Below are 16,591 nucleotides of genomic sequence, written 5' to 3'. Positions count from 1 at the left end.
CTGATAACACCTCACCCCCTCAGGGATAGGAGTATTAACAGCTTCCTGCTGTTGTTGGCCCCTGGGTGCCTCACCATCTCCTTAGCCCTTCATCTCTCTGCAAATAGCCCTCTCATTACGTTCTTATCAGTTCAACTCTTTTGGGAGTGCCAACTGTTTCCTGCCCAGAGCCTGACTGATATGGACTACAGTGTCCATTCTCAGGGCAACCACGTACCCAGGATTTGCTCCCCGAAGTCCCAGCTTCGTGCAACTTTCTCCCATTTAACGAAGGTGAATTATATGATGTATAAATAAGCCGAAGGCAGAGAGGAAAGCCACCCCCAGCTTCAGTCCCCAGTGCAAGCACCACGCAAGCCAGAGAAGGGGCCTCACTGGTGCAGAACCACTGAGCATTGAGGTTCACGGGCTCGGTCAAGGACAGAGGCCGCACAACACAGGACAGGGCACTCAAGGCCAACACAGTATGTGTCACTGGGATTGAGCTCGGACCAGATTCCAAGGGAGAGGGGGCTGCAGAAAAGAGGAAGGCACATAAAAGAGATGGATGGACTGCATTTCAATAGGCACCTAGGGAAGAAATCAGCACGGCTTCATTGTCAAGTAAAAGAAAGTGAAGCAATTGCCAGTGGTGGGTGCTTTCCCACTTGAGGATGTTTGCAAGAGTAACAGAGCCAGGGCTGAACTGATGGAACTCAGAAGGGATTGAGAACTTCATTGAAACCAGGAAGTTATGGTGCAGAGAGGGAAATTCTTCCTCCTCCCCAACCCAGGCAGTCGGAAATACTTGAGAATGTTGGTCCCACGTCCTTATCAAAGGGATGTCAGGACTGTGGCCATGGTCACCTGCCAGCACCAGCAAGGGATCCCAGTAACTCCCAAGGGAGAGATGGGAGGAGAGGAAGCTCCAGCAATTCGCTAGAGAATGAGCCAGAGAGCTGCTGTTTGGTTTCTATTACTATGGCCCTGTTCTGCATCTCTACCAACATATCAAAATATGATCCCAACAAACCCACAAGTCAGAAAAAAATAGGTCAAGATTTTAAGTTCAAAAAACAGTGAATACCGTGTGCATACAGGGTCCAGTATAGATGTTCGGAGAACGTTCCATTTGAAGATGATCACATCTACCTAAAACGTCCCGTATGGACCTGGAGCAAATGGAGAGCAGTTTCCCAGTCACTCTACAGTGTGTCTGCCAACAGGCAGAGGGGATGGAGCAGGAGTTTGTGTCCATTTTTAGAAATTACCTTGTTTTCAATTAGAAAATATTTTACCTCTCTACAAAATATAGATAATAAACATCTGTGTAGCCATCACAAGCAATAAAATACCGCAGATACAAATGGAAGCCCTGCGCACCCCTCCCTGGTCTTCCTTCCTGCATTCCCTAGGGGAGCCACTTCTCTGAATTTGGTGGTTATTCCAAAATAATGGTTTTTTTTACACTTTAATTACACAGGTAAATATGTGTAAATAAAAGCATATTATTTTGTATGACTTAATAGCAATGGCATTCTTCTGCAACTTGCTTTTTCCACTTCATATTGTTTCTGGGGTTATATCCCTATAGCACAGTCTATTCATTTTTCACTGTAGTCCGTAGTATTCCATTGTACATACAAATCAAATTACGTCATCAGTCTTCTGGTTGATGATAGACATTTGGGTAGTTTTCTAGCTCTTAAAAAAAACATGCCATCATGAATATTGCTGAACATGTCTTTTTTTTTCACAAGTATTAGAGTTTCTCTAGACTTACATAGGAATGAAATCACTGGGTCGTAGGGTAAGTATGTCTTCAATTTTACTGGATAGTGCCAAGTAGCTCCCCCAAGTGTCCGTACCAATTTAATTCCTACCATTGGTGAATGGGAGTTGTCTTCGGCTCTACATACAATGGGAGGAGTATAATTTGGGGGGGGGGGCAATCTGATGAGTGTGAAATGGCTGTCTCCTTAAGACTTCAGTTTATGGTAATTCCCTGATTCCGAGTCAGGTTGAACATTTGTTCACGTGTTTACTATTCTACAGCATCACTGCAGTCTTAGAATTGCATTTGCATGCTTTGAAAAACCAAAAGAATTTTTCTTTTAATTTATAAATGTTTGAACAAGTTGGATAGTATTTCATCACTTCTTAACTTGGAGAGGGAGGAGGAGCTGTGGCCGGAGCCAGAGGGAAGACTTCCTCTTGCAAACTGGCTTTGAGATAGAGATTTTTTAAATGAGTCATAACATTAGAGATGAAGCCCATGAAACAGAAATGCCAACAATCCCTGGGCAACGTGGGAAATGCATTTCTGTAGACCTTGTCAACACTGTCTAGGAAAAGTTCAGAGTGTGTTCATTGTGCCCTTTACCTGTAAGACACACAACTATGTGGACACCACAGACGCACCGAAGGAACCACAGGAACCATTTGTCCATCCTCCTGCTGCAGGAAGCACCATGTATTTACCATCCTATCATCACAACAGAAACTGGGAAGGAGATTCCATAACTTCTTCACATTCCCAAACACTCTTAGATGGAATCTAAGTTTCTCAACTTTGAGCATCTCCCACTCACGGCACTGATGACATGGGATAGTATTCTTCACTTTTAGATCCTTCCTCAACAACACCGTTAGTACTTTTGGAGGACTCATCTTAATATCCCCTGTGTCTGGCACAAGGATGGATGAACCAGTTTGGAAGTGCACGAGGGCAGGGAACACATGGTATTCAACTGCAAAGTTCCAGGAGGCATTCAACTTATGTCTCTGAAGGAAAGGAATTTCTTCCACGCTAAATCTTCTTCTCTGAGCTTTAAGAACAGAGTAATCATGGACATAAACTTTTTGCCTTTTTGCTCCGGGTGTAAAAGAAGCCAACCCTGGGGGTGCCTCTTTTCCACGAAGCCTTCCCTGACATCATCCCCCATCGCAAAACAATCTTCCCTTCTCTATGTATTGCATCAGCGCATACAGTACCTCGTATTCCAATGGAAAACAAATTATTTGGCCAATAATAACAACATAGGTTTATGGAGTACATACTTGTGCTCTAGGCACTGCGCTAAGTACTTTACAAGTCTTAACTTTTGTCCTCATTTGGAGGTAGGTACTATTACTATCACCATTTTACAGATGAGGAAACTGAATCTCAGGGAACAGGATAAATACTTGCCCAAGGCTACAATTCTAATAAAGGGTGGAATCTGAACTTGCATCCCAGCAGTTTGACCCCAGAAATCTGCACAAGAAGCCACCACACTATATCAAAGATACTGCAGGACACACATAAGCCCTTAAATGCTTCTTGCTGTTGCTCTGGTGAAAATGCAACTGTGGGCTTAATGAGAAATTAATTATCCTTTGCATCCTTATCTTTGACACCCACATCAAATCCCTAAGACCTTGAAGAATTTGCTGATTCCTTCCTCGTTTATTAATAAAAGCTCCCAGCCACATGGGGTTGCCACGTACGCGCTGATGCCTCACTGAGAGACCAGAGGCCCTGGAGGGGGTGTAGATTTTGCTCACGGGGGATTCACTGCACAGGACCTGCCTCAGCACACAGTGCCTCCCACTGGTGTTTCTCAAATAGCTGTTGAACCACCACAACCACTAACAACTAGGAATTACACAGCACTTCACAGTGTACTGAGCACGTTCCATATACCCTGCATCATAGATTTACTTCACTCCTCTACCCCGGGCATTACTGTCGTTTCCACTGCACACATGGCTGAAACGGAGGCTCAGAAATGCTAAATTGCTACATCGCTTATCTAAGCCAGTGCAGCTCATTAGTGGATGGCTGAAATTCAAACCTAGATCCTGACACCAAATTCCATGATGCATTTGCTACTCATTAAGTTGATCCCTTTTATTCTTTGTCCTTTGTGTGCATGCACACCCCCCCCCACACACACACACACACAACTGACTTTTCTTTCTGGACCAGTGGAATAGGCGTCAGATCAAAAAAAGAGGACAGAATCCAAACTAAGCTCTGGTTTTATGAACTATGAATGAATGAATGAACAAGCACATGGATAAATGTCAGACACAGTCAAATATTCCTGGAGTGCTAACTCTGTGTCTGTCACCCGGCTAAGTGCCATAGATACCACAGTGACGAAGGCACAGCCCTAGACTTCTAGAAGCTTCTAGTCTGTTGGCAAATGCATCTCAATGGTAACAAGATCTGTTAAAGGAAGCTCACCTTGTCAGAGCCCCATCTGAGCGGGGAATGTTGTGTAGAGGGGAAGAAGAAAACCAGACTCATTTTTAAGATAAACAGAGGAGACTAGAAGTACATCACATGAGGGCAGAGTCCAGAGAGACAGTGTTCTGAAAGAGTTAAAAAGAACCTGTACAGCCCACTGACCAGGAGAGGGATGCCGGCTCAGACTTCCAGGGGAGTGAGCAAAACTGGGACAGTCCCAATTCACGCCTGCTTCCCAGCGTCCTATCCAGTTAGTGCCCTTTTGCTCTTGAAAGAGTCCTGGTTTACACAGCAAATTACATGGTCGCCCTTGCATTCCAGGAAAGTTATGACTTTCTCCAGCTGTCCCTGGGCAGGAAAACAATTTGACCTCCCAAGGTCATTGAGTTGCCTTATTTCTGCTCCATCTCACAGAACGTCTTCTCAAAGCCACCACCCACAGCTGGCACAGGTTCTAGCGGGTCTGTGTTTCTCTCCGGTGTCAGCACCAAAGCCAAAATGATTCACCATCAGATCCTAAAATGGCTTTAGGTGCAGGCACACCTGTTTTACATGTTCTGACAGTTTCTTCCTGTAGGATCTTAGGTATCTCATTCAATTGCTCTGAGCCTGTTTCTTCATCTGTAAGAGGGATTAATAACACCAAATCTCAGCTCATGGAATGGTTACGAGGATTTGGTGAAGGAGTATAAGTGAAACACCTAGTACAGTGCCTGGTAAAAAGGACATGCCTACCCCCGCCCCGAGGATTTCTAGAACATGTAAGCTCTCAGATACCAAGAGCTCGGAGGATATGCACATTTCAGGAAGCCCAGGATATTACCAGGCCTCAAGCCCCTACACTACCAAGTTAGAACGCCTTCTTCGTCTTTACAGAAAGTGGAAAACATGGTACAACCACTCTATAAAGCTGTTTGGCAATATCTCCTAAAGTTGAACATATGCATTCCCTAGGTTCCAGCTGTTCCACTTCCAGGAACACACCAACAGAGAAGCATTCCTACCTTTACCCGTGAACAAGTGCATGAGTGTTCACAGCAAGGCCTATTCACAACAGCCCCAAACCTGGAAACCACCCAAATGCTCACCAACTGAAGAGTGGATAAAGTGTGGGTAGTCCCATAATGGAATACTACACAACAATGAGAAGGAGTCATCAACACATCATGCCGAGCAAAAGTAGACGCACATAAATGAGTACACACTGTACGATTCCATTTACTTGAAGTTCAAGAACAGGCAAAACTAATCTTTGCTGTTAGAAGTTAGGATTATGGAAGGGGAGTAACCAGAAGGGGACACGAGGGACTTCTGGGGACAGGGGAAGTGGGAGCTTTGGAATGTTGTGTTTCTTGATCTGGATGCTGGTTACACAGGTGTGAAAACCCATTGAGCTATATACTTATAAGCTGTATTTTTCTGAATCATGTCGAACTTCAATAAAAATTTTAAATGAAATAAACATTCTAAATGTAAAACATATTTTTTGGTAGAGAGTTGAGCAGACTTAGCAGGCAGTAGACACTTAGCAAAAGGCAGTGGCATATTTTACTTGATAAACGCTCATCGGGCCCCAGCTCTGTGCCGAGCATCGTGCAGGATGCGGGGCCAATAGCGCTAATGAGGCTGGGTCCCTGTTCTCCATCATCATCTCCATCATCATCATCACTAACACTTCCTAGCACTTACTATGCGACAGCCATGGTTTCAAGTACTATTTTTTTCTTTTTACCAAATCATGCATTAACTTTACCTTCATAACAAGCCATTTTACAGGTAAGGAAATGAAGGCATAGAGAGATGAAGTAACTCACGCAAGGCCACACAGTTAACATGTAGTGGAGCCAGAATCTGAAGCCAGTGCCTACGCTCTGACCCACAGCTTTCTACTCAGAAGTCTGGTCTGTTTATCAGCTGTAAGTCCCAGCTTCCATGTAGGCAGCCATAGACATCAATAACATCACCTCTGTTCAGGGCAGTGGTAATGGTAAATTATCAACTGAGTGTCTCAGAAAGGCAGAGGCAATTCCTAGCTCTCTCTCTGGGCAGCTGCCAGCCCAATATCACATGATCGGGAACAGACTGATAAATATATTGATGGAGATTTAAAAAAAAAAAGAAAAGAAGAGTTAAAATGGCTTGGCCTTTCTACTGACCAAAGTCCACTGACCAAAGTCCACAGAAACTCTGAATTTGCTTCAAAAGAACTTCAAAGCTGCCTCTGGCACTGTGGAGATACTGCGGGATCTTCCCACTGACCTGGAATCACTCCCTTCCCTCGCTGCCTGATCAGGGGAACTTGAGGCTGGGGGCAGTGGTGTCTGAGGGGAAGTGAGGGAGGGAGTGTTGACACTGATCCCCAGGAACGGGGTCAGACGTCAGCTGTGAGTCTGGGTCCCCAAGTCTGGCCCATCGGGAATCCATCATGCAGGCAAGCTTTGCTTTGGCACTCAGGCAGCCGATCAGTGTACATAATCCGGAAGGTAGAATGTTCAATACACAGCACCAAAGACCTCCCTTGCTTGGGACAAAGCAGTAAGAAACAAACACCCCCGTAAGGACGAATCAGATCTGGTAGAGACCCAGGCAGGCATGATGTGAATACCTATACAGGCAGGAAGGTGGCTCCCAGTGGGCCAGAAGAGCCCCCTGAGACCACCCCCTTTATATAGCAGAAGCACTGGTAAGATAGAGAGGAATCCCCAAAGGGCAACTTGTCCAGCCCGTCTCCAGGCAGGATGCCAACAAAGCCATCTGGTCACGCTTCCAGCCTGATACGCCTACACCTCTCAGCCTAGCATTGGGGGTTCGGGGGAGGGAGCAGGGGCAAACACAAATTTGGCAATAAAATCAAAATATTTGTTCAGCCTTCCCAGTTATGAACAACTCTATTTGTAGAGAAATCAGCTGGATCTCACCTAGAAAACACACAAAATAGAGCACAAGAAAAAAAATGCACTTTTTCATATTCTGACATAGCCACTACCAAGTATCTGGAAAACAACGGACTCTTCCAAAACAATTTCACGTAAAATAAGTAAAACTTCTGGGGCAGGTAGGAAGGGTTCTTGGAATCAATCGCTCATGGGTGGGAGGTTCGGGTAGGAGGTGGCACCGGGCAGAGGGAGAAGTACAGCTGCCAGGGAGCCTCAGTGAAGGCCTCAGCCGGCCCCATGGGGAGCCCTGAAGCTGGGATGCCCTTTAGAATTTCCCCACATTGGGGCAGAGGGGCCCCACTGGTCACTGAATGCAGGTGACCCCGTAGAGAGACTGCCGCTGGGGCAATTCTCTTCAGCGAAGGCAATTCCAAAGAGGCCTGGCCAGCACTGCCCGCCACTGGGAGTCGGTCCTGCAGGGTCGGGGGGTGCAGTGCGCTGATCTGAGCGCAGGGTCCACACACCTGACCATTACCCCGCACTGCCTGACTTGCTCCATCAACACCGTTCTCCAGTCCAACGTATCCGTCTTTGGTGTTTCCTGCTGCTCTTCCTACATAGTCAGTGACTGAGGAGACCCAAGGAGGGAAGACTGAATCTGATGAGAAGGAGGGGGCAGCCACAGGGCCTGATGCTCAATAGCTTCCCTAGGGGACAAACAAGGGCCACACACAGCATGCAGCCATACCCAGGACGGTCACAGACTAGGTACGTCAGTCACTCAGCTCTCCTGGGTGATGGATGCCTGGTATGTCAGACTCAGGGACCCAAACTGGTGATCATCCAGGATGAAACCACGTTTAACAACTGACTGATAAAAAAAAAAAATTGAACCTCGCTAGAAGAATGGCATGATCTCAAATATTGATATATAAAGCTGTGTGTGTCTAGGCATAAAGAAATCAGAAAAAAATAAAGAGTTCCATCCATCGTAGGGACAACCTTGATAAATGGTCAAAGGGAAGAAAAGTATACTGCAGAGTAATATACGCAGATTCCATCTCGGTGAAAAACACTCAAACAAGACCCCACCATAAATGTAAACACCCCTGTAGTATTTGTATGAACAAAGGAAAAGATAGGGAATGATTAACTCTAGACTTTAAACATTAATTCCCAGGGTGTGGAGATGCTATTCGTTTTCCACTTGTCTTTTTGTATCTCTGCATGATATTGATTCATGTGTTTAAGCAAGCGAGAATTACTGTCATAATTTTGAAAAATCAAATAAAGAATACATTTTTAAAAATTATTTTAAAAAATTATCGACACAGTGCCATGTGCATAGTGGGGAGCTCTATAAAAATACTATTTCATTCCCTCTCTTCCCTCCCCTTTAGAAATCAGCTCCTAATCGTCCATTTGGGGTTGCTCAAAGGGAATATTTAATTTAAGGCTGAGACTTTTCTATGCCTTCTCCTTAATCATTAGAAAACAACAATTTTAACATTATTCCATATACAATATATATTTGCCACCAACATAAATCTGCCACTAAAATCCGTAAAACTTATACAACACCGAATTATGTATTTGGATGGCAATGCTGTGAATTATCTGCTGTTTGCTATTATCGGTGACCATGCCTCTCTCTGTTACCGTGCTAATGAAAGCTGACCACACCAAGCCAACTCGCAATTATTTTGGCACATAGACATGAAAAGCCCAGAGAAGCCAAAACCCAACTGCTCACCACATCTGCTGACAAGAAGTCAAAGAGCTGGTTTTAAGTTTCTTCCCTCTTTCCCTGTCCCTGGCTACCCCTTAGGAGAGGCGTTCCAGAGGACAGGAGCCACTGCAGCGCAGAGGGATGAGGACACGAAGGGTCCACGGAGTCTATAAACTGGACCGCTCTTCTCTATCTGGTTGGCTATGGGGATTCGCTCCTGGGCAAGTCCCATACGGATTCCCCAAGAGCTAACTCAGCTGTCACTGAGTTGAACCAAGGGTTTAATTGACACCGTTTGGCTACCAGGTGTGGCTTCTACAATGCAATCTGGCTTTAATGCGCTCCAAACATGCAGAAGGCAAGACAGAGACTCAGTCCTGCCTTGACTGTGACGCAGCGTGTTAGATGTTACGTCAGAGCTGCAGGCTAAGTTTGTGGGAGGGAAGGGTGACTGGGGGGCAAGGGGAGGCTTGCTAAGGGAGCTTGGGAGCGAAGGGGCCCCCTGAGCAAGCCTGGCAGGCCAAGTAGCCCAGGAAGATGAGGACTGGGGGAGGGCCTTCCATGTAGAACGAACTACAAACAAGGGCATAGAGGTGGGACATGCTTGTGACTAGACTCAGTGCAATAAAGCCTAAGTTAACCCTTGAGGGATGATGGGCATTACTGGCTGACACAGCCATCAGCCAAGCAGCACCTCATTCACACATCGGGGGGCCTGACCTGTGTTGTCTTAAAAAGACCCCCTTGGGCTTCCCTGGTGGCGCAGTGGTTGAGAATCTGCCTGCCAATGCAGGGGACACGGGTTCGAGCCCTGGTCCGGGAAAATCCCACATGCCACGGAGCAACTAGGCCCGTGAGCCACAATTACTGAGCCTGCACATCTGGAGCCTGTGCTCCGCAACAAGAGAGGCCGTGATAGTGAGAGGCCCGCGCACCGCGATGAAGAGTGGCCCCCACTCGCCACAACTAGAGAAAGCCCTCGCACAGAAATGAAGACCCAACACAGCCAAAAATAAATAAATAAATAAATAAATGCATTTAAAAAAAAAAAAGACCCCCTTTACCTTGAAAGCCTCACGTCAGTCCTTCTCCCTCCCACCAACTTACCGACTGATTATTTTTCCTACCACATCCCTTATTCTGTTCGTGACACTAGATTTAGATTCTGACTTTAGTTCTCCTTCAGACTGGGGAGTTGCCAGGAACTACAACCACGGCCATCACAGGTGGGATAGCTAACGTCTGCTGAGTGCTTACTCTAGGCCAGGGGCTGGCAATCTTCGCAACCATCCTGTGAGGGCGGTATTACTTATTATCCTCCCCATTTTTCAGATGAGAAAACTGAGGCTCAGAGAGGTGAAATAATATGCAAGGTCTTACAACAGGTAAGTGGCGGAGACAGGGTTCCAACACACGTCTGTCTGATTCTAGAATCCGTATTCTTGACCACCGGGCTGTAACAACCCTCCCTCCGCTACCCTTGCTCTGGTCACTCTGAGAACCAGGGCAGGAGCCATCAAAATTTTTCTGTTAAGGGGCCAGACAGTAAATATTTTCAGCTCTGCAAACTACACAGCCTCTGTTACAACACTCAACTCCACCCTTTTCACATGAAAGCAGCCACAGACAACACATAAAGAAACGCCATGGCTATATGCCAATAACATACAAGGCTTGTTTACTTACATGACAAGGCGACAGGCTGGACTTGGCTGCTGAAATTGTCGGCTCCTCATCTATAGTAGTTCATTCATTCAGCCAGTGTTCACTGAGTGTCTACCTTATGCCCAGCACGTTCTAGGTTCTGGGTAGAGAGAGAACCACGCAAGTCTCCACCCTCATGGAGCTTAAATCCTAGCAATGATTTGGTTGTTTGTTTCACCTGTGCTTGATACCCTGATTGCTCACCTTGGTCCTCTTCACGATTCCCTTAGACCCGTGGCTCTCAACTTACACTTCACATCACGTGGGGCGCTTGTAGAACAATCAGTGCCTGGGTCCCCCACCCCAGAGATTCTAATTTAATTGGCCTGGGGCGGGGGGGTCCGGGCACTGATAATTTTACAAGCTTCCCAGGTGATGGGTTGAGACATACTGCTTGGGTAGCTGCTTACCTCCTGTTTCTTCCACTTACTGTGTGAAATAGAGGAAGCCTTTTTTTTTTTTTTGAAAGGTAAAGATGATTTTTTTTTTAACATCTTTATTGGAGTATAATTGCTTTACAATGTGGTGTTAGTTTCTGCTGTATAGCAAAGTGAATCAGCTATACCTATACATATATCCCCATATCCCCTCCCTCTTGCATCTCCCTATCCCACCCCTCTAGGTGGTCACAAAGCACCGAGCTGATCTCCCTGTGAGGGGAAGTCTTTTAAGCCCCCAGTTTGAGCTGTAAAATGTGGATAACACACATCTCATAGGATTGTTATGAGGATGAAATGAGGCCACATGCTTTTCAACCTGTAGGCTGCTATACAAATGTCAGGTATTATTGTCATCATGCCATTATTTTTCAGTTTTAATGCTAGGTCCTACCTCAGTGGTTTCCCTTCCCTGTTTTGACCTCGATTCTTTGGACCCAAGACAGTGTTTGGAATTTCTAAAGCAAGCTCTATGCGCAGCTCACTAATGGCCCAGGTTTATGGGTAAGTGAGCTGGTGGTCTTTTCTTTGTTCTAGTAGAGCATCGCATGGGACTGCCACTTGTCTGGCATGGGGAGCGCAGATCTGTGCCCCACTTTTATAGTGAAGGTCTCCATCTCCAGGCAGGGATAGCTGACCTTTAAGCACTGTTGTGAAGCCTTGAATAAGTGGCTTATTTACTTTGACTCATGGACAAATGTCCAAACCCATGTACTTTCATGAGCTTAGAACTAAAAAGGGAAGGACATTACCATTTTGCTGAGCACTGATCAGTGTGCTAGGTTCTTCCCATATATTATTCCATTTCATCTTCAGAACAACGCTGGGATGTGAGAACACCTCTTGTTCTCATTTGACAGATGAAGAAGACTCAGAGGCTGAACAGCTTGTGACCCGACGGTTCCGGAACTCAAACCTGGGTCTTGTTGATTTTGAAGCTCTTTGCACAGACCCGTGGGGCATCCTACAAATAATTTAGCTCCTCTTCAGCCAGGATTCAAAGAGCTACCAAACTCCCTCGAGTTTCTCTTTCCCAGGTTTCTTTCTTTTCTTTTCCTTTTTTCGAGGGGGAGACCCAGAAAGAACTCCACAACACCTGCTAATGCCCATAGTCTGACAAGTCTCACCCAGCACTCGCATGATGATCCACGGGTCGAAAGAAAAGGCATTTCCTCACTGCACAGCATTTGGACGGTGCAGTTTTAAAACCTCATAATGAAACAAGAAAACAAACAAACCAGAAAAATGTGAGGAGAGAGTTTGGAGAAATAGATAGTGCCAGGAGTGAGGAATTCACTGACCCCCAATCTGGGCCATCTCAAGAGAAGCTGGCCACTGGCTGAGCCTCTTAAAAGCTGAAAAGTCATCCCAGGCCATGGTTAAAGAGCGAGTTTGTACAAAGCAGAAACAAATGCGATCTTCAAAGTCTTAAATGTCAACTTGAAGGATAACTTAGAAGCTCTGAGATGGGCCAAGAGAACCTGCAGCTGCTTTCTCCACATCAGATGCTCCTTCCGTCCTTTGGACCAGCCACGCCACACCAGCAGACAGTGTGTCGATCTGGGAGGGGGCAGCCTCCCCAGCCCATGCCCACCAAGATGTTTACAGATGGCTGAAGCTTCCATTTTTACAACCCATCAGATTCTCCCCTCTCACTCTGACCCGAGCACGCTTGAGGAGCAGTGACTGCCTCTGACCTCGGGCCTGTCCTTCAAGACTCCATTGGTCCTTGATCTTCCCGTCTCCCTCCCACCTTCCCACCCGCTGCCCCGCGCCACACACATACAACTGGCTCTGCTGCCCTCCTCCCTCCCAAGAGCTCAAACACAGGAGTGATTTCCAGACCAGATATCCAGGATGCCTGGTGCCCTCTCCCGCCCCTCAGGTTAATGAACCGGCCACGCTCCCGGATAATCCCCACTAGCCGATGTTTCTAGAGGGAGGAAGTAAGGGTGACCCGAGCCCTAGAAACTCCACCCAGCGGCCTTCAATAATGGAAAATACGTAGCCAGATTTGGGGAGAGGTCCTTTCCAAACCACACGGGCTCCTGATGGCTAAAAAACTGGAAAATAAAATTATGGGATTCCCTTTATGAAGGGTCTACAACATTCCTAGCTCTGTTTTAGTCCCTTTGCATAAATAGCATGTCTGTGACAACCTTGTGAGGTAAATATCATCTGAGGCTTAAGCTCAGATGGAATAAGTAACGTATCCCAGGTTACTAGTTTTCTCCCAGGGCAGACTGCTCTGATGTCTGTACCCTTCCTGTTGTGCCAGGCTGCATTTGAAGTCCAGAGCCGAAGGACACAGGGTCCCTGAACACAGAGACTCTGGCTGTGGAGATTCAGAGGGTCATCTGCTGTCAAAGCCAAGGACATCCTCCAACCGGTTCTTTCTGTCAGGTGCCTTTGCCCCTTGGACCTTCTGGAGAGCCTGAGAATGCACCCTAAGCATTCTGATCTCAGAGAGATGACCAAAGAGTGGGCCAGAAGCTTGAGCTGATAGAAGGGCCAATGAGCAGGCTTCCATATCAGCCCAAGAGTCAGTGGCCTGAGAATCCGTCCCGGGTCTGAAGTTGGTGAAATGTCCCCCGGAGCAAACTCAAAAGGGTCAGGATTCCACTGACCCTCCAGAGAGGGTGATGAAAGAGGTGAGAGCCCAGTTCTCACCCTCAGCTGTCCCCGAGGCGGCCTGTGCTGGGACAAGAGACCACCCTAGATTCCCAGGTGGGTCCCCTCCACCCCTGGGTACTCAGCCTTCTATGTGTAAATGGTAGGGATGAGTGAGAATATTTAAATCATTACTTCCATCGGCTGCACTGTAAGAAAGACGCCAGCCTGGGCCTACTGATGATCTTTGCACCCTCCTGACCGCCTACACTTCGCCCCGCCCTCTTCTTTACCTCTGGATCCAAGGCTCTTCAGTAATGGCAAAAGTTTAACCTGTTTTGTGTCAAAAAACTTTGGGGACAGGGGGTTGGGAAAGAAGACTGGGGAGGGGACATTTTCCCACAGAAAGCAGTAGTCTTTCAACCTCCCCTACACTCACCAAAACTAAAAACCTCCACCTCCACCGGCCTTTCTACTGGTCACCCCCCTCACACCCTCCCCCTTCCTGAACTCCTGACTCTCTTCTCAGTTCTAAGGCCCAGGAGAAGTTTCTCTCCTCTTTTTGTCCTGATGGGGGCACGAGTATTCCCTCCGCATCTGAGGGTCTGGATGAAAAGCTCTGTAAACTCAGCGAGGAGTTAGGAGCCACAGCGTGCAACTACCAGGGAACAAGACAGTCATAGCACAGTTGTTGTTTTTTGTTTTTAAAAAGGGAGAGATGGGGGTCGATGCAGCTCCCAGAGCAACTGAGAAATGGCCCGTTTACGCTTCCAGGCCTGAGGCCACGACCACCCCACGCAGTCACCGATACAGAAACAAGTGCCTACACGTGCATCTCGCGGGTACCCCACTACCCTTGCACACGCACTTTTGTTTACACGGCCCTCAGCGCGATTTCCTTCTTCTTCTCTGCACTCAAGTTGAAGACATACCCCTGAAGTTAAAGGAGTCTATAGCTGACATTGCTGTCTGCTCCGTCTTTTATAGCTCTTCCCTAGGGGTCAATTTGTATAATTTCTAAAATCCTTCCCAAATCTTCGACTTCCTGTGGGTCCGTTTCTGTATCCAGATTTCCTCCCTGTCCCTCTATTGTTATTCTCTCCTTTTTTCTAGGACACACGGAGAGTCCAGTAATCTTCCCCCCACCCAAACATTGTAGGTTGGTTCTGTTGCAAAATACAAAACCAGAGACGCGGGTGGGATGAAGCTGAAAGGGCTCTCTTTGTGGAACAACTACTGACATCCAGTGCGTGCACTGGGCAACCCAGGGCTGGTGGATCCACACAGCCCCGCGTCTGCCTACACTCAGTAGGGCACAATTCCCGCTCTACGACCTAGGGGAAATCCATTCCCTCCTTCTGCCAACTTTTCAGAGAAATCCAAGAAACTGACACCAAACTCGGAAGGGCCGGGAGCAACACAAAACTTGAAACTATTTAAAGATGAGAAGTTGCTCTCTTTCCCTTGTAGGCTTTAAGGAAAATCTCCAAGGACTCTTCCCTGGAGAGGTGTGATTTTTTTTTTTTTTTTCCTTCCCACCTTCCCAGGAACTTTGCAAATCCACCACAGGACTGTGGAAAAGTGGCCAAGGCAGAGAGAGAAGAGTTAAATCAAGCCCAGACCTCAACAATCTGTGTTCAATTTTGATAAAAATCTCTCTCCCTCTCCCCCACCACTCCCCTTCCTCCACCCCACAGCTCAGACATGTTTCTTTATGTTACGAGCTTGCATCTTGTTTGGGGCACCAGGGCGCTCCCAGAAAACCCTCAACGGCCCCCACCGTGGGCACATGTGGCAGACACGTCCATTCCACTCTCCGGCAGGGCTGGACACAGAGCCTCAGTCCTGGCCACCACCTCCTCCTCATCCTCCCCCCACCTCTTTGCAATTACCTGCCTCCAGACCAGATCCTTCCCGGTTAAGTCAAAGCCGCAATGCCTGGCGCTGTCAGGGCCACAGCAGGCGGACGGATGGGCAGCAGTCGCAGGTGCTGGGATTCCCCACTCAGGACCCCTTTCCTGGGATGCTCCTTCCGTCTCCCGAGTCCCACTGCTTCTGAGAGCAAGAATCTCCCCGCTCCCTCTGCCCAGCCTGCTGGCCAGGAGCCAGGCTTGCAAGTGGGAGCCAGGGGGCTTGTAAAGAGTTAAATCACCCGAAGGAACCGGGAAAAGCCACCACCAAAAAGTTGTCAGTTTGGGGGGCACCGGCTATGTCTGTCCACTTGTGACAACAAGGAATCAGATTTCAAAGCCACAAACATTGTTTTTTAAAGTTTTCCAAAGACATTTCCTGTGTCCAGATGTGCCCATCCAGATAGACACGCAAATCACACCCATCGGCGCAGACGCGCACGCAGGCCCGGGGAGCCCCACTCAAGTATCCTCGGCGGCTCCTGCAAGCACTTTGGAGAAACAAAACAGGCAGCCCGCGGAGCCGCTGCCTTTCCAATCCCCTTTCAGCGTCGGAAAGAAAGTAGAGGGGGAGAGAAGTGGGAAAGTGCCCCGGAAAGTCTCCCGCGGCCTCCCCGCCCCCGGACGCGAAGCAGGGAGGAGAGCCGGACGGCCGCACTTACCCCGGGACGCCCATGGCGCGTCCGCCGCTCCCGCAGCCCCGCGCCCGGCTGCGCGCCCGCCGCCCGACGCGCCGGCTCCGCGCTGAACTGAGTTCTCCGTCTTCCGACCGAAACCTCGCCGCTCCCCCTGGGCCGGCCTCGCGCCGGCCCTCCCCGCTCTGACGTCAGGCGTCTTGGAGCGGGATATTTATGGCAAGGATACTCTGAATTCTCCCTAGGTAGAGTTCTGATTGCAGTTCCTTGGGATTTGTAATTTTCACACTTTCAGACAGAAAGCAGGGGAGGGAGGAAGGGAGAGCGCAGCCGGCAGGGCGAGGCAGACAATGAGGGTAGCTGTTTCTAACGCTGGCGAGGAGCCTCCTCAGGGCTCCCTCTGTTTTGCAAACATGTAAGGGTCAAGGAGGCAGAAGTGGTGACCTAGGGGGTGGGTGGGTTTCTCCTCCCTCCTCC

The 16,591-nt window shown here is 48.0% G+C and overlaps 1 protein-coding gene across 3 annotated transcripts in view; it reads right to left on the bottom strand.

Moving 5' to 3' along the window:
- The window catches only part of DAAM2 (dishevelled associated activator of morphogenesis 2), a 109,479-nt gene extending 93,198 nt beyond the window's left edge, over positions 1-16,281 (bottom strand). The window contains exon 1 of one of the 3 annotated variants that reach the window (XM_057554332.1): positions 16,142-16,281. The gene's annotated coding sequence lies outside the window, so the exon portion shown is untranslated. Of the gene's footprint in view, positions 1-10,504; positions 10,521-15,461; positions 15,802-16,141 lie in introns of those variants that run through there. The other 2 variants (XM_057554331.1, XM_057554333.1) reach the window with 2 other exon arrangements.
- Between the last annotated feature and the right edge of the window lie 310 nt (positions 16,282-16,591).

This window comes from Balaenoptera acutorostrata, chromosome 10, assembly GCF_949987535.1.
Source record: "Balaenoptera acutorostrata chromosome 10, mBalAcu1.1, whole genome shotgun sequence".
In the NCBI taxonomy this organism is placed as follows: Eukaryota; Metazoa; Chordata; class Mammalia; order Artiodactyla; family Balaenopteridae; genus Balaenoptera; species Balaenoptera acutorostrata.
Note: the sequence above shows the minus strand (reverse complement) of the source record. Positions and strands in the feature narration are given on the sequence as shown.